This window comes from Phodopus roborovskii, unplaced genomic scaffold (genome assembly GCF_943737965.1).
Source record: "Phodopus roborovskii unplaced genomic scaffold, PHOROB, whole genome shotgun sequence".
Classification (NCBI taxonomy): Eukaryota; Metazoa; Chordata; class Mammalia; order Rodentia; family Cricetidae; genus Phodopus; species Phodopus roborovskii.
In genome coordinates, this window is record NW_026125052.1 from 18956904 (window position 1) to 18975647 (window position 18744).

The window sequence follows — 18744 nt, forward strand, 5'->3', positions numbered from 1 at the left end:
ACTGTCTGGGATGCTGCTGGGTGTTTTAGGAGCACTGAGGCTGCAAGTGACCATGAACTTTACTGCCTAGGAAGGACAGAGGTGCCACTGCAACATGACATTAGGTGTGAAGGGGCTGTGGTCCTCTCATGAGCGTGGGCTGGGACAGAGGACACAGAGCTCTGCCATGTACCAGCTGATCCTCACTCTCCTGTCCTGGAAGCAGTCCAAGGGCTTATCTGGGGCACAGGTCTTTGTGAATGTCAGAACGTGGGATATCATGGGTGGTTGGGCCTGTGAGTCACCAGTATATTGCAGAGCATGTCACGTGATCTGTTAAACATCATGCCTCGTTGTAGGGATATTTCCACATTGTTAGGACAGGAAGGGTATGTGGTATGTTTCAAAGTGACATATGATCTTGGCAGGCATCAGGTAGACATTGTCCTGCAGTACACGGAAGCCCTGGTAACAAACCTGGAGAGGCTTTGGGGTGTCCAGTTCAGTGGTGACTCATATACTCACGGATGTGGGCATCCATACTGAGATTTGAAGAGCTTCTTTTTCTTTTTTAAATTTTATTTTACAAGTTTAGGTGTTATGTCTGTGTACTATATGTGGCCTTGTGTCTTCAGAGGCCAGAAGAGAGTGTCTGATCTCCTGGAACTGGAGTTACACGTAGTTGGGAGCCACCATGTGGGTGCTGAGAATTGAACCCAGGTCCTCTGGAAGAGTAGCCAGTGTTCTGACATTGAACCAATTCTCCAGCCCGAAAGTCTTTTCTATAGGAAAGACAGTGTCAGGGATGGAGAGATGGCTCAGCAGATTACAGCACTGGTTGATTTCCCAAAGGACTTGGGTTTGATTCCCAGCTACCCACATGACAACCCAATGTCTGTGATTCCAGGCCTGGGGCACCGCATCTTTTTCTGGTCTCAGGGTACTAGGTACACATAGAGTACACAGATCTACTTGCAAACAAAACACCCAAACACATAATTTTTTGTAAAAGAGAAGATAATGTAGATTTTTTTAGCAGTTACAAGCTCCCCCCCCCCCCCCAATTCCATACCCTCTAGCTTACTGTTCAGGTCTCTGGAGATTTGGCGGAGCATCATGCTGTGAACTTTTATGGCCTTTTGTTTGCTTGCTTGCTTCATTTATACCCTTGTCATCTTTAGTGTGTGGCGTGGGATGCCCTATCTAGGATTCTCTGGGACACAGACATTAGACTTGCAAAGATGTAGTCTGAATATCCCCTTGTGTCTAGCTAGCTTTTATTAATTGCCACTAGGTGGCGCTGCTGCTTCACCCCAGTTCCTCTAGCAGCCCTGCCAGAATGAGCTGCAGGGCTCCCAAGTAGAGGGGAATCCACCCCACCACTCCCCTTACAGGCAGTAAGGGCTGGACACCAGGAGTGACCCAGCAGGTGGGTGCCTGGAAGAGAAAGGCGAAGTAGGCATCAGAGCAGAGGGCAGGCACTGAGGGCAGCAATAAAGAAGCCTCGAGGGCTGCCTGAACACCATGACTTCACTCTCTTACCCAGCTGGGCACTGAGTGGCGTTTGCCTTACAAAGGGAGAAACTCAAGTATAAAAAGATAAAGTGATCCCAGCAACAGGGGCGGGGGGGGGGGGGGAGACAGAAGCCTGTGGACTGCTGAGAGTTCCAGGCCTGGGCTATTTAGTGAGAGCCTTTCTCAAAAAAAAAAAAAAAAAAAAAAAAAAGTGTGTGTGGTGGGGGGGGGGCGCTGGTGAGATGACTCGGGAAGAGTGCTGGAAGACAAGACTGAACCTGAGTTCCATCCCTGCAACCCTTACATGGTGGCCCCTGCTCTAATCTTTGTGCTGGGGAACTTCAGGGCTTCTAGAGCAGGCCCCTCCAGCTAGGATGACACGCACCAACCAGGTGAATTCACTCATACCTGTGATGCTGTGAGTAAAGTAAGCCCTATGTTGCCTTACAACACGTCTGAGAGTTGACAGTCATTTCCTTACGCCAGAGAGGGACTCAGGGTTTTCTACTTGCTGGGCCTTCTCAACATTACTAAGATGCAGGGGCTTGGATACTGGAGTTGAGACACTGGCTTTAGATTCTTGCTCCATCACAGGCCAGTTGTGTGTGCTCATGGGTAAAAATACCTATCTATACACTGGATGATGGTGGCACAAGTCTTTCATCCCAGCACTGGGGAGGCAGAGGCAGGAGGATCTCTATGAGTTCAAGGCCAGCCTGGTTTACAGAAAAAGTTCCAGGACAGCCAGAGCTACACAGAGAAACCCTGTCTTGAAAAGCAAAACATAAATAAAAATATCTAACTCTAGGAACCCGGGACTTCACCCAAGTTACTGTGGGGATTGTGCTAATGCACAGTCTTCTATGCACCCTTTGTTGGGGGGAGGGGATGCACAGGTTGGCCTGGTGGGGGCTAAACAGAGCAATGAAGGCCTCAGGCAGCCATGGAAAACAGCAGTTGGCCGGCCCTGCTGACCCCTGGCAGGCAGAGGCGAGGCCACGAAGCCTGGTGTCCTCAGGGCTGGTGTGCCACCTTCAGTGCCCGGGAAGGACAAGTTTACCAGTCCCTCTTTCACTCGCCCCTCCAGCCTTCTGCTTTGAGACAAGGTCTTGGCTGTGTAGCCCAGACTTCCCTCTTAACTCACATTTCTCCTTACTCCGTCTCCGTGCTGGGAGTGAATCCAAGCAAGTGCCTGGCTTTCCCAACATTTTTATTAGAAAAATTTCAAACGTGGAAATATCTGGGAAGTCTTTGTCTAAATACTGCTGTCTGCTTTGGTCACATTTCCCTGTAAGTGTCCATTTTCATTTTTCTTTTGCTGGCTTCTTTAAAAAATAACACAGATGGACTGGGCAGTGGTGGCACACACCTTTAATCCCAGCACTAGGGAGGCAGAGGCTCTCTAAGTTTGAGGTCAACCTGGTCTACAGAGCAAGTGCCAGGATAGGCTCCAAAGCCACAGAGAAACTCTCTCTCTCAAAAAAAAAAAAAAAATACAAAACACACATACACACACACACACACACACACACACACACACACACACACAGATGATGTGAGCCTTTGTCCCTAAGAACATCAGCGGGGAATCTAAGCCTTCTTCGTCAGAAACAGGAAATCAGGGGGCTGGAGAGATGGCTCTGCAGTGAATGGCACACATGGCAGGCAGCGGCATTTCCAGAGGACCAGAGTTCTATTTCCCTTCACCCAGGGCAGGTGATTCACAAGTGCCAGTAATTCAGCTCCAGGGGATCTGACGGCCTCTTCTGGACTTCACAGACACTGCACTCAGTGTGTACGCACCACCCCTACAACTAAATAGAAGTAAAACAAGTTTTTAAAGAAAAAAAACAAGGCACACAGGACCAGTGTCAGGAGGCTGGAGCAAGCCTGGGTGCATGGAGGTGCTGTGTGGAGGGAGGGAGGGAGAGAGAATGGAAGAAGACTATAAGTTCACTGCCATACTTAAGGAAATCCTCTGTCATTTTCTAATGTCATCTACATTCCACTTGTCTCCCGCTGTTTTTAATAATGGGTTTTCTCTCCCCAAACCAGGATCCAATCAACTTTCATCCATTACATGTAACTATATTTTCTTTAATCTTCTGGACTGTGTTTTCCAGTCTTTGACCTCACCTTCCCTTCACTGTACAAACCCTTCCCCTAAACTACTTTAGGTCAGAGCCGGCCAGGACACATGCCTCCCGCCCTTGAATTCCTGTTCTTCCAGACATGACTATATCATTCGCCCGAGGACAGGGCTTCTGAGGGGATGCTCAGGCCCATCATGGCCAGGAGTATGGCGCCATTCCAATGGAACCCAACTTGATTTCCCTCCTCCTGTGAAGGGAGTTTCAAAAGTGTAAACACCCAATGGTACCGTGGCCTATGACTTTAGTTTGAGGTCAGCCTGGTCTACACAGCAAGTTCCAGTCAAGAATATACAGGGAGACTCAGCCCCTACAAAACAAACAAAAAGACTTAAAAACCCAGCAGCCTCTTCTACTGACATAGTTTGTCCCTTGGAATACTGTCCCCAGTCTTCTGACTCTTCTCACCATATTTCCACTGACTTAAACAGACCTTTCCCCTTTCCAATGTAATAGACATGATTGGTGGCTTTAGACAGTCTATTTCTATGTATCCCAGGCTGCCCTCTAACCTTGGATATGTCTGTCTTGGTCTCCCAAGGGCTGGGATTACATGTGTGCCACCATGCTGGCCTAGGGAAAATTGTTTTTGATATAGAAATTCATATAGCCCAGGCTGGACTCTAATTGATATATGGCTGAGGATGACGTTTAACTTTCTAAAAATTATTTATTATGTAGTGTTCTGCGTGCATGTACAGGTGCATGACAGTAGAGGGCACCAGATCTCATTGCCGAGAACTGAACTCAGGACCTCTGGAAGAGCAGCTAGTGCCATCTCTCCAGACTGACGTTTAACTTCTGATCTTTCTGCCTCTATCTTCTGGGTGCTGAGATTACAGGCACAGGCCATTGTGCACCTGTTTTATGTGGTGCTAGGTCTCGAACCCAGGACTCAGGAATGCTAAGTAGGTACTCTACCAACCGAGTCACATCTCCAGCTCTGGGCATCCTTTGGATCAAAACTACACCACAGGCACAGTGAGATGGTGCGTGTGAACACAGGAAGCACTTGGTGTATGCACGTTTCCACTTCCTTCCCCCTCCTCCTCTAGCTGAAGGGTGTAGCTGTGTTTCAGCAACCACTTCATAGCATCAAAATGCACTGCACTTGCCTGTGGAGTGAGGCCTGGGCCCCTGCCCGCTTCTCTGCGTGTGTAGCTGCTCTTAGGGACCTAATGAACGATTTGCATTTGTCCATCTTGGGTTTCTCCTTAGAATGGACCAGTCCATCCTCCAAGTTTTGCCTTCTGCAAACTGAGACCATGACACACAAGTCATCTTTTTATTACACCGAATGAGACTGGGGAGAGCCACAGATGCTCCTTCCAGATGGGTTCATTAGTGGAACATACATACCGAAAATCTGTAATGTGCTTTATGGTGGCTTACACGTGCACGCTCAGCCCTGTTCAGTCTAACTAAACGTAATTCAAGTCTCAGCCTTTATGTCTTTATCTTTTCTACCAGGAGTCCTGACAAAGTCTATCAGAAGTCAGCAAGATAGCTCAGAGGGTGAAGGTGCTTTATACCAAGATTTAGGATCGGAGTCCTGGGATCCATGTGGTAGAAGGAGAGAAATAACCCATGCAGGTTGTCTCTAGTCAATCTCCATGTGTCCACCATGGCATAGGCACACTCCATACACAAGTAAACATAATTTTTTTTCATTTTTAAAGTACTTAAGGGGTTGAAGAGATGGTCACTAGTTAAGAGCACTGGTTGCTCTTCCAGTGTACTGTGGTTCAATTCCCAGCACCCACGTGGCAGCTCATAGCTGTATTTAAATCCAGTTTGGGGGGGGACTCTTACACAGACATGCAAGCAAAGCACCAATGCATATAAAGTATTAAAAAAAAATAAGTGCTTTCAGTGGGACTAGGGGTGGCTCAGTAATGGAAAGCATTTTGTATCTTGCAAAGTAGGGTTCAGTTACCAGTACCCACAAGGCAGTTTACATCCATCTACAACTCCAGTTTCGAGAGACCCAGTGCCTTCTGACCTCCAAGGGCACCAGGCACACACACGCATGCATAGATACAGACAAACATTTACATACACAAACACACACACACTCACACATGCATAGATACAGACAAATATTTACACACACACACACAAGTAATAAGTAAGTCTTTGTGTAAAAGGTTCTGTTTGATACCTTGCTTCAAGTGAGCGTGCAATATGGTGAAAGATGCCTCCATCACCCAACTGTCAGCAGTGGAGAAGTTCATTTAACTAATGGGTGAGTTCCACTGCTCATTAGTCATACCTGCTGTTTTCGAAAGGCTCAAAGCCCATCTGATTACAGAGCAGTGACAGATGTGACAAGGGGCTGCAGCTTGGGCTCTGGGTACCGTACCCTTTTACCCATGTGAGGACCTGGGTTCCACCTCCAGCACCAAAATTACATCTGGTCTGTAATTTCCAGAATCTCCTCTCCATCTTCCTCAAGCTGAACAACATTTGCTCCTTCCCACTTCCTCCAGCTCTCTGAGCTTCTCAGTATTTACCAGCAGGGGCTCTGCAATCACACTGTCAAGTTCTTGGTTATATTAAGGGAACTGAGCTCAGGCAGGGTGGTGTCTCAGCTCTCCTGGGTCACAGCCTCCCTACAGTCATATGTATTACCCTTTTCTTTCCTCCCTCGATTCCTCCCTTTCTCTCCTCCCCCTCCCTTTTTCTTTCCTTCCTTGTTTTTGAGACAAGGACTTTCCATTTATCTTTTAAATCTCAACTGTCCTGCCTTGGCTTCCCAAGTGCTGGGGCCACAGGCTCATGTCACCATGCCTGGCCACGGTCTCTTTAATAGAGAAAATGGAAGCAGGTAATGTGGTAGGAGCACACCTGTCTGCCCAGCACTCAGGAGGCTGAGGCAGAAGGATTGCTATGACTCCGGGGCCAGCCTCGGTTAGATAGTGAAACCCTGTTTCAGGCCAAGGGGGGGAAAATGAAAGGAAGACATATTAGGAGAAAAGGGACATGAAATTTTTTCATACTTCTACTAACATCATGCCATCTGCCTTGCTAGCCATCTAGAGTCTATCTCTGTTATTCTTGCTCTGAAATTGTTCACCTTTTAAAAGCTGCTCTTATTACACTTGCATCTCACTGTGAGGCCATCTTTCTGAGTAACAGTACTATTAACTACACCCAGCTTGCGACAGGCACTGCTGGTGCACACCTTTAAATGCAGCACTTGGGAGGCAGAGGCTGGTGGATTTCTGAGTTTGAGGCCAGTCTGGTCTACAGAGTGAGTTCCAGGCAATCAGGGTTGTTATACAGAGAAACCCTGTCTCAGAACACACACACACACACACACACACACACACACACACACCCTTCACTGAGTCCGAAGCACAATGATCCATGGCTTAACACATATTTATATCTAGTAATCACTTCTGAAGCTACCTATTCTTGTCATTTGCCCTTTAGTTCCCTACTTGTGTCCTCTTAAAATCTCCTCAGCTACAGCTCTGAATTAAAAATGACCGTATGCCTTCACGTTCTCCTGGGTGGTGGGTCCTACCTGTAACGTTGGACCAGAATCCAGCCTCTAAGAGCAGCAGGAGGGCCAGCTGGATAATGCAAGGCCTTGACTTGGAATAACAAATGGCTCCATATTGGAAAATAAAGCCAAAATGTGTTCATGGATGTGCAAGACAGGACAGTGACTGGACACTGGAGCAGGGGAAGCCAGAAAGTTAACATCTGGGAACTCTGGCAAAGGTCTGGAAGTGGAAAGAAGGAAGTCATTCCAGATGGAGTTCCTTTATCATCAGTGCATGTAACAGTGTTGGGGCCAGAGTGGCTCTCTCTTCCCTTTCTGAGCTCTACAGGCTGACTGGCATCGGGCAGGTGAGATGCACACAATGCTTCCCTTCCTGCAGGGAGAGTCTCTGACAATCTCCCTAGAGCCACATTTCCTCATCACTCCCGATGGCGCCTCTGTTCCTTTCCGTAATTTGCGTATTTCAAAAATTGGATCTAGCCCCCCGCTGTGCTGTTAAATCTGAAGTAAGAGCTTGTGTTTTTGCAAAACCTTCTCCTGGGGCCAATCTGGGGGAGGTGGGTGTTCAACAAACGTAGTTAATTAGTGAAGTTGTAGGGGTCATAGGAACCTGACCCTCAGAGGTTTCGCTGGGATGGGCTTACAAACAACTATAGGTGATAGACAGCTTTACCCGGTGTACATGGATCTACCACGAACATGGAAAGAGGGCTTTACATCTACGTACCTTCTTCAGAGGACAGAGGCAGGTGGAGGATGCAGGTCACTTGGATGATAAGCAATTTAGGGAGAATCAATGAGCCTAAGGATGGACAGTTGCATATGTGTGGGTGTGTTCATGTGTGCCTGTGTGTGCCTTCGTGTGTACGGGCCAATTTGGGATTTGGCAAGATTGGCTGGTGAATGCGCCCCAGGAAGCCTCCGGTCTCTCACCATTGTGCCCAGCTTTTATGTGGTTGTTAGGGATTTGAACTCAAGTCTTCATGCTTGTCAGCAAGCACTTTACCACTGAGCCATCTTCACTGCCCCCTAATATTTTTCTTTGGAGGCACGTGTGAATGAAGCTGGGGTATGAACAATATAACCTGAGATGGCCTGTCCAGGCCTGGGGGTATCCCTCAGTTTCTCTTCCTGGGGTGTGAGTTTGAAGAACTCGAGACTGAAAGCCAAAGCTTTCCCCTTTGGTGGGGCTTTCAGTAGAAGGGCCATCGCAGTAAATGCTCTCCCTGGTCTCCACAAGCCTTCGCTTAAAATAATCAACATAGCAGACCGTCTGTCACATTGTGTGCTAAAACTCCCCTTGCTTCAAATCAAAGTGTTCTACATTCCCCTGGCTGAGTGAAGGAGAGAAGACTCCAGAGTAATGTAACTTGTCTCCTTTCTTATTTTTAACCAACTGTAGGAATTCTCCAGTGGGCATCTATTCTCAGATGTGTGTGTTTCCAGACATGTGTTTTATATACAGTGACTGTTCAATATATTATCTACTCACCTGACTGAAAACCCCAAGGAGACCAGCATCCAAAGACGCAAATATTTTCTTTACACCACTAAGCAAACATCCTAGGGATAGGCATGCAGTAGGCAATTACTAAATGCTGTTTTCTAATTAGGGAGCATAAATATGGAAGGTTGTGAGTCAATGAGACAAAGCTGCAGTATAGGTAATCAAAAAGCAAAGTTGCTGGGACTAATCAAACCACTTCTGAAGGCTCTATGTGTAGATGGGAGAGGATGTGCCAATCGGCAGTCAGGTCTGCCTGCCTGTTAGACTCCCATCAGGATAACATTGCTGTTTGCTTTGAGACTGTAGCAACAAGATTCTGTCCCCAGAATGAACTTATGCTGGGATGTATAAATTGGATGGTTATCCTTGCTAGTTTTTATTGTCAACTTGTCACAACCAAGTGTCACCTGGAAAGAGGGAACCTTAACTGAAGAATTGTCTTGATAAGACTGGCCCATGGCCATGTCTGTGAGAGATTGTCTTCATTGATGATTGATGTGGGAGAGCCCAGCCCACCGTGGGCAGCACCATCCCTAGGCTATGTAAGAAAGCTAGCTGAGGGCTGAAGAAATGGCTTTTCCAGAAGAGCTAAGTTTGGTTCCCAGCACCCATGTCATGCATATTACAACTGCCTGTAACCCAAACACCTACAGGGGAATCTGATGCCCTCTACTGGTCTTTTTAAGTATCAGCACACACACACACAGCATACATACACTCACATAAACACATATACCTGATAAAGTAAAAGTAAATCTTTAAACAAAAAGAAAACTAGCTCACCATGAACCAGCAATCGAGCCAGCAAACATCATTCCTTCCTGGATTCTACTTCTGATTCCTGCTTAAGTTTCTGTCCTAGTCCTCAGTGATGGCCTGGGGCCTGGAAGAATATGCAAAAATAAATCCTTTCTTCCCTTAAGTTGCTTTTGGTCATGGTGTTTGTCATAGCAACAGAACAGCAAACTAGAACAGTGGTAGAAGGTGTCCCAGAGATACATTCACTATGAACCTCCTCTGTTGGACACATCGCATGTGACTGACCACCAATGTCAACCCGATTGAGCTGCCCGCTTTTTTACTGACAGTACTTAAATATGAACTTGGGAATCTGGATGGCCAAGTAACAACATAGCTCAGGAAATTATAGGTTTTATATTTCAGGAGAGTTGGGGAATTTAGACTGCTTGTGAATTTCCTTCCCATTAGGGAAGACAGCCTTGGCCTCTGTGTTCTGGCTGACAAGGGTTTGTTACTGAGACAAGCTCTGGAAGGGAAAAATATAATGTCCTCAATTATCTTGCCAGCTTTCGAGACGTTTAGAAAAAAAAAAATCTATGCGCCCCACCTTGACAATCTTAAGTAGCTCAATTTTCTATGTGTTGTAATCGGCTGCTCTGTCTGGGGACCATTCTACTTCCCGGCTGGAGTGGGTAGAGCTTGTCATGTTAGGCAGTGACACAAATTCTGGCTCACGGGCTCTTCCAACCCTCAGATTTTTGTTCCACTTTCCACCTTTCTTGTTTTCTGTGTGGGGAGAGACAGTAGAGCACAGAAATGTTTAGCAAAGGCCCTGGCTGCAATCCTGCCTGGGTCTGCCACAAGCTGGCTGAATGGCTGGTTCTAGCTTTCAGGGGTCCGGTTTCTCTACCTGTCAAATGGGTATAGTAATACCTGATGGGCTTTTCCTCTGTTTGCTGTCCGCAATCATCACAGACCCTTGGGACTGGTCCAATAAGTCCGGAGTTGATTCCGGGGTTTCCCTGTAGGTGGTGCTGTGACCTGGCAAATGCTGGGAGAGGTAACCCCAGGGCTGGGTAGCCTGGATTTCCTGTACCACTTGTTCTGGGTATGTGTCTCTCCTGAAAGATCCCCAGGATCTGTCACATTGGTTTCTCCTAGGGACGGTTACCTGGAACCAAGATTCTCTTATATCTCCTTTTCTGTCCTCTCCAAGGGATGGAGCCGAAGTTCCTGCCTGACTCCCCTGCCCAGGTTCTACCCCTCACTTGCTAGACCCTATGTTGACAGGTTGCCCACCTCCAAAACCGAGACACTTAACCCACTTGTGGGAACTGTAGCAGGCGGTGCGTCTGCAGCCCCCTCAATTCATGGGGAGCTTTCTGGGTGTCTACCTGGAAGTCTACAGTGGGAAATTCTCTTATTTGGACTTCCTTCTGGGAAGGAGGTGAGCCAATGCTAAAAAGCAAAAAAGCCTGAGTTGGTGAGCCGGCTTATGGAGGTAAGGGGTTTGTTCAAAGAGCTGAGGTTGTGAGTTGGATCCCTGGGACCCACATGATAGGAAAGGACTCCTTCAAGTTCTTTGATTTCCTGTGCATATGTAGTTGGCAAGTATGCGAACACATACTAGATAGATAGATGGATACATAGATATATAGATGAATAGATACATGCTCCCTTTTTGTTTTGTTTTTTGAAACAGGGCTTCTCTGTGTAACAGCCCTAGCTGTCCTGGAACTAGCTCTCTATAGACCAGGCTGGCCTTCAACACACAGAGATTCTCCTGCCTCTGCCTCCCAAGTGCTGGGATTAAAGGTGTGTGCCACCACTGCCTGCCACATGTTTCCTTTTTAAGGCAGAATGGACCAGTGTCCTGAATGGAGCTCAGAGCTCAAAGGCAGAGCTTTCTGGTCCAGTCTGAAGAGTTGGATTTTAGAACCAGAGCCCTTCCTGTCCCATCTGAACTGGGGATGACACCTTCCTTGCACTCCATGGGATGACTTATGCAGCAGGCATGGTATTATACCAGGCACCATTGCTTCCCAAGTTGTGAGCTGCTATTTAATGAGGAGCAGGTATAATGGGGTTGGAGGGAGCTGATCAGGCTAGCTACTGTAGGAGAGGTGTGAGAGACACGGGATGCTAGATTCTGCAGAGAAAGATTTCTTGGTAGGGTTCTGCAAACCCACCCTTTATTCTGCTGGCCCTCAGGGACTTTGTGGCAATCATTTGGGCACTAGGCAGTGAGCTGACCATCTGTCTCCTTTTATTCTGCAAAGCAAATAGCTGGGATCAGACTCTGAGGGTCAGACTACGTTGGCCCTCAGTGGACAGTGGAAATGACCACCCTCTCCATCAGCCTGGAGAGAGGCCCTGAAGATTGGGACAGCTAGCACAGAGCAAGAGACATGGCTGCCTGGCTCTCAGCCTCCAGGAACAATCAGGATTCTCCCCCTAAGAGAACAGATTGGCCATCAGAGCTGAGTATGGGGCTGGTGGTTGCTGTCACATCCCAAAGCTCCTTTTATAGGGAGCGAAGGACAGAGCCATCGATCACCCAACAACATTGACGATGCTGGACTGGACACTGTGTGCAGGGTTGGATACACCCCCACTCATGTCACATCCCTGAGATCTCTGACAGTCAGGTATCCCAAAGGAATGTTTTTGCACACCTCAGTGCTCTTGTACATGCCTTTCCCTGCCTCCAGCTGTTTGCATCTGCCAGAGTCCCGGCTGCCTCCTCTCCTTCAGTGGTCTAGGACAGAGGAGCTCTGAGTGGCTCGCATCCCATTCTGTACTGTTGTCACACGGAAAGATCATTATTTGAAGCAATATGGCAGAACATGCCTAAATCCCAGCACTCAGGAGGCTGTGGCAGGAGGATCACTATTAGCTTGATGGTAGCCTGGTCCACATAGAGATTTCTGGATCAGCCAGAGCTAGATTTCTGGGGTCAAGAAAACAAGGAGAGAGAGAGAGAGAGAGAGAGAGAGAGAGAGAGAGAGAGAGAGAGAGAGAGAGAGAGAGAGATCATGACTCATCTAAGTGCCTCCCCATCCTATAGATACTGTATTCTTAAACAAACAGCCGGGCAGGTTTTTCTGTGGGTTTGACAGGTGTGGCTACCACCTGCCTGTGCAAGTGTCTTGACAGCATTTCATCCTGTTCAAAGCCTGGCATAGAGTCACAGACAGGCTTAGAAGGTTTTTATAAAAATCTAGCTGGATAGAAGGATCTAGAGCAACAAGGCCTTCTATTGGATTCCAGAAATCTAAACTTTTTTTTTCCCTTTCCAAATAAGTAGAAAAGACCAGCTTGGATTGGTCTTTAAATGCCAAGCTTGAGCTCCAACTAGCTAAGGCTATTGTTCTCATTTGAGACAACCTACATATCTTAAAGTATTCCCACTGGAAGGGGAGGGACACAGGGCTTCCCAGGCAGAAATCCAGGGGGGCACATCAGAGGCCACAGGAGGAAAAGCACAAAAGCATCTTAATTTGATTTTGTGATGCAGAAACAAAGTGTTCCATTTGTTAAAATGAAGAGCAGAGAACAGAAAATTATTTAGCAAATAAAGGAATGAAAAGTCCTGCCTTGTGTGATGTCCAGTTTAGGAAGGGACAGTGGGGTAGACAGGGACAATGGAAGTGATGAGGGGGAGGAAGGAGGACAGTGTGCAGGGATGATGGTGATGGAGGTGGTGGTAAGAGGAGGTTGAAAGACCAGAAGAGGTCAAGATAGAAACTTTCATGTGTGCTTGTGCATGTATATTACACACGTCCACACAATACATTCATACACTTTGTATAATAAAAGATTTGCTTCATAAAATTAATATTTTACTTTGTTTTTCCTACAGTTAGAGAAACTACCCCCCTCCCTGTATGTGGGCGCTAGAGGACAATCCTGGGTATTAATTTTCAGGCACCGTGTCCTGCAAAGCCTGGAAAAGATTCTATGATAGCCTTATTTTTGGTTTTGTGTAAGTGAGTTTACGAAATATATAGGAAGCCAGAGTAAAGGATAAATAGCAAGTAGCCGATGAATGGGCATATGGGCGGATAGCTGGGGAGATAGATAGAAAAAGCATCATTAGATTGGATACTAAAAGCATCCAGCAGAAACTGACTAGGGAGGTCTCTGTAAGCCAGCCATCTGGAGTTTCTGATAGAGGGAGCTCTGGGCAGATCGGTGTCCTCTTGGGTGATGCGCCCAAGCACAAGAACAAACAGCACAGAGAGATGACAGCATCAAGTCATGAGTGCATAACATCTAGCAGAGACCAACTGGGGAAGTTGAGGCAGCCAGCTGAAGGTCCTGGTGCAGCTCTCTCTCTCTCTGTGGATGAACTTCCTGCTTCTCTTCTCTTCTTCAGGTACTTTTACACCATGAGGTAAACAATAGCAACCTCTGTGGGAATGGTTTCCATTCTAGTCGATTTCCAGGGCACAGCAGATTCCCTTCCATGCCCAGACAAGAGGCCTTGGAGGACACCCCGAGACAAACATTCTTGGGTCTGAAATGGGGATGGGACAACCTGCTTCCAGAGTCAGCTGCTCAGGGAGCTCAAAGCTTAGCTTCCTCGGTGAGTTCAAACAGAATACGGCAGTTTGCTGATATATATTAGCATTCACATTTTTGTTTTTTGAGATAAAGTCTGTTATTGGCTTGGAACATGACTAAGTAGGCTAAGCTAGCTGCCCAGTGAGCCCCAGGGACCTGCCCATCTGTCTCTGTCTTCCAGGCACTAGGATTATAAACATACACCACTGTGCCCAGTTTTTTTTTTTTTTTTTTTTTTTTTTAATGTAAGTTCTGGGTATTGAACTTGCAAGGAAAGCCATGATTGAGTTATCTCCTTAGCCCTGATTCAGTAGTTTTCATTTTGTTGTTAAATACATTTTCAGAGACAACACCCACATCCTGCTTTGAACGGTCCCTTTATCATCTTTCCTTCGGGTTCTTGAGTGACACATCTCCTTCTGGCTTTTTGCACTTCTGTAGCTATCGGTGATCAGTCCTCTGGCATTTTCTGTCCAGGTTTCTCTCTGTATGTTCTAGTACCTATCTTTTATGTTGGAGATGGTCCTCCAGCTCTTGGCTACCTTTTGTAACACCAATGTAATGTAGAGTAATGTACTAAAACCAAATGGACTCTGCATGGGTGTCATCTGCCACTGATAAATTTCAAGCGTATTGCCAGAGGTCCTGGCCATTTTTGTGGGAGAATCTCCAGCATCAACTGCAGTGAGTCTTTCTGGGGGCAATTTTATGTCCCTGTGGGCTATTGTGGGGAAATAGAGAAGATTCTGATGCCCTATAGCACAGTATGATGACTAAAATTAGCAGTGGTTTGTTGTATGCTTCAACATGGCTGAACAAAAGGATTTCGACTGTCTACAACTCAAATAAATGATACACATTAGCAGGGAAGGCATGTGAGTTGCTCTGGTTTGACCACTATGCATGGCAAATACTATGAAGGCTGGAGGGACGGCTCAGTGGTTAAGGACACTTCCTACTCTTGCAGAGGGCCAGCTTGGTTCCCAGTGTCCATGACTGGTGGCTCCCAATTGCTTGTCCCTCCAGTTCTAGAGGGATCCCATGACTTTTACTTCTACAGCCACCTTCAAGCACATGAACATACTGCTCCTAAAACACACATACAACTAAAATAATGTAAAGAACTATATATTTTTTGTAAATCCCATTGTGAGACCTGAGGAGCTAGCTTGGTTAGTTAAGTATTTGCAGTGAAAGTGTGAGAGCCTGCATTCAATCCCCAGAACACATGGGGGCGGGGAGAGCCAAGGATATATGGTATATGTACAGTTGTAATCCCAGCACTGGGCGGGTTGGAAGAGGAACATTCTTGGTGCTTGCCAGCCAGTAAGCCTAGCCTGCTCAACAAGCCCCAGGCCAGTGAGAGACCATCCTGTCTCCAAAAACAAGTGGATAATGTCTGAGGAATGACATCTGAAATTGGCCTCTGGTACACGCACGGATGTGAACAAACACATGAACACACAAGCACACATACACTGTTTTGTACCCTACAAGTAGGTACAATTATGTATCAATTTAGAAAATTAAAGTGGAATGGGGAGGACTAAAGGGCTACAAAGATGGCTCAGCACTTGCTGTATGATTGGGAGTAGCAGAGTTCAGATCCCCACAGCCACGGAACTTGTTGGGTGTCCTGCACATATCCGTAAACCTAGTTCTGAGGACCACTGAGGCTTGCTGGCTTCTAGCCTAGCCAAGAAAATGCAAGCTCCAGGTTGAGGGAGAGACTCTGTCTCAAAGGAACAGGTGGAGAGTGACAGAGGACCCCTGGCACCCTCTTCTGGCCTCCACAGGAGTGCACAGGCAACCCCCAACACATGTGAGCACACACAGATACATACATCCATGCGTGCAAGTATAAGGCTTTAGTATGAAGCCTATCAATAAAAAAGTTAAGAATCCATAAGCCCTTGATCTTTTGTCTGGAGGGGAGGGTATGGATGAGTGCAGAGTGCAGTTCTGGCTTCTTATAGCTCTGGTGTGGCCTGGCAGTAGAGGGGGGTGGGAGGTATGAGTATCCAGCAGACAGATTTATCTAGTCCTCTGGCTTCCATGATGGTGCTTTTCTTTTCTGCTCTTCTGTGCATGTGGCTTCAGACTCTTGACTTCTCCACCGAATAGATTTGCTGGTGGGTTGGAGAAAGGTGGGCCACTTGGCTGAACTGAATGGAATGGGAACTTGGGGTGTCCAACTTCTTTCTTTTATTTGAACCATTGTCTCATGTATCTCAAATGACCTTCAACTCTTTATGTAGCCAAGAATGGCCTGGAACCCCTGACCCTCCTACCTCTACATCCCCCACACTATGCTTACAACTATGTAAGTTCCCTATACCAGCTTCAGCCGGTCGCCCAGTTTTTCTCTGTACACCTCTTTCCGGTCTCTGCAGGCCTTGTCAAGATTCCACAGCTTGTCTTGGCTCCATCCTCAATAGTATCCCCTTGTGTGGGCATATGGTCTTCTGATGCCTCTGTGCCCATGATACCTCCCCCTGCTTCCCAGCTTCACAAATCTGTTGGCAGCTTTAATCTTCTGCTGGAGTTCCCCCTCATTCCTTGTGTGTGTGTGTGTGTGTGTGTGTGTGTGTGTGTGTGTGTGTGGTGCGTACAGATTCCCCCACCCCACCTTTTATCCCTTGCTTATGTTACATTTTAGTAGGGTTTCTGCAAGAAACAAGTAATCTGTGTGTTCTGTTTGCTACATTCAAAATAAGGGGGTCAAAGAGTTAAGAACTTTCAAATTTGAATTGCGTTTATTTATTGAGCTAATGAGCACAAACATAAAAATTAGACACATTCCTGGGGCTCCCTGGGGTGTTTCTATACACACATGCACTCATGCTTCGATCAGGTTCAGTGTGTCTCCTAAAACCTGTACTATTGCTTAATGCTGAAAATGATCCAGATCTCTTTTCTCTGGCTTGTAAACTATATTCCACCTTCTCTCTCATCCTACTCACCCCACTCTGCAGCTGCACCCCAGAACTTCTCACTATAACCACTGCAATTTAACACCTATGGCTCAACCCCCCAGCCCCCATTGTTTCTCTCTCTACTCCCTGTAAATCAGTATGCTTACTCTCAACTTCCAAGACAGCAACTTTTTTCTTTTTGAGATTCTGCATGTAAATGAGACAACTTTCCATTTTTTATTTATTTATTTATTTATTTATTTATTTGTGTGTGTGTGTGTGTGTGTGTGTGTGTGTGTGTGTGTGACAAAGCTTGATGTTGGGTGCCTACTTCAATTGTTTTCTACTTTATTTTCTGAGATTCTCTGTGCCTCCCCAGTCACCGGTATTACTCTACCTCTGAGCTGTATCCCCCCCCCCCCCACCTCCCAGCCCTTAGGTTTTTGAAGCAGGGTTTTGCTATGTACCCTAGGCTGACCTGAAATACGTGGTCTGCCTTCCTTCTGACTCTCAAAGTAGTGGGGTCATAGGGCTGTGCCCCATACTTGGCTTATTTATAGTTTAACTAATTCATTTGCTTGTTTTTTTGAAGCTTGAGGACAATTTTGTTAGAGTTTAAAAGAAAAACCCAAGGTAGGCAAATATGAAAATCTCCAGAGCTTGCCAGAGGAGGAGGATTGAGAAGAGAGAATATGCATGCTGTTTCATGCGCAGCCGCATGGCAGCAGATGAAGGTGGCATCCGAGGAAAAGAGAAAGCCCGGGCGGCGCGAGTGTGAAAGCCCGCCCAGGCTAGGGCGGGTACCCGGAAGGAAGAGTTAGAAGAGTGGGCAGGCTTAGCATAGCTACATGCCTGTAGCTCCATCAGCCACTGCCTATTTTTATATATTTATATATTTATTTATTTTTAGGAAACTCCATATTGTTTCCCATATGGCTGGACTAATTTACATTCCCACCAGCAGCGCACAAGCCTTCTCTTTTCTGCATATCCTCTCCACCCCCTTTAGCTTTGGTCTTTTCAGCACACTTCTTTGCCAGAGTGGGGTGCCAGCTCCCTGCTGTCTTAGAAACTTAAATCTACCTTGTGTTTTTGCAAAAAAAAAAAAAAAAAAAAAAAATACACAGCGGGAGGCTTACTTCCTCTGTACTGCATAAAGGCAGAAGGACTTTTCCAATCTAAGTGATTTACGTGTTTTTGTTTTTGTTCTTGTTTGGTTTATTTTCTGACACAAGATTTCACTGTGTAGCCTTGGCTGGCCTCACGCTCACAGAGACCCGCATGCCTCTGCTTCCTGAGTGCTGGAATTAAAGGCATATGCTACCACACTCAGCAAAGATTTCTTTTATTTAACTATGTGTATGTATCTGCATGTGGATATGTATGTGTGAATACAGGTGCCTGAAGAGGCCAGAAGTGTTGGCTGTCTCCAAATCAGAGTTAGAGGCAGTTGTGAGCTACCCAACATGGCTCCTGGGGATGGCAACCAGGCTCTCTGTAAGGGCACTACTCACCCCTACCCACTGATCCATCCCTCCAGCCCTATACTAATTCTTAGAAAAACAAAACAAAAATTTTAAAGAAATGGCTCAGTGGTAAAACAAATACTGTTCTTCCAGAAGACCCAAGTACAATTCCAAGTATTCATGGAGGGTTTGGGGCTAGTTTTGCAGTTAATTCCTGGGCTTACATAACAAAATTCTTATCATACAGACCCAAAACTTAAGACACCTCCCCGCTAAACACACACACACAAACACAACAAGCAGCTTCGGAGAGAAAGGTTTTTTTTTTAGCTTATAGTTTATAAGGGGGTGTCAGCCATCCCAGAAGGGGAGGTGTTGAGGCAGGAGCACC

The 18744-nt window shown here is 46.5% G+C and overlaps 1 protein-coding gene across 1 annotated transcript in view; it reads right to left on the bottom strand.

Annotated features, from left to right (window-relative positions):
- The window catches only part of Nsf (N-ethylmaleimide sensitive factor, vesicle fusing ATPase), a 290174-nt gene that overhangs the window by 156714 nt on the left and 114716 nt on the right, over positions 1-18744 (bottom strand). The gene's annotated exons all lie outside the window — the stretch shown is intronic.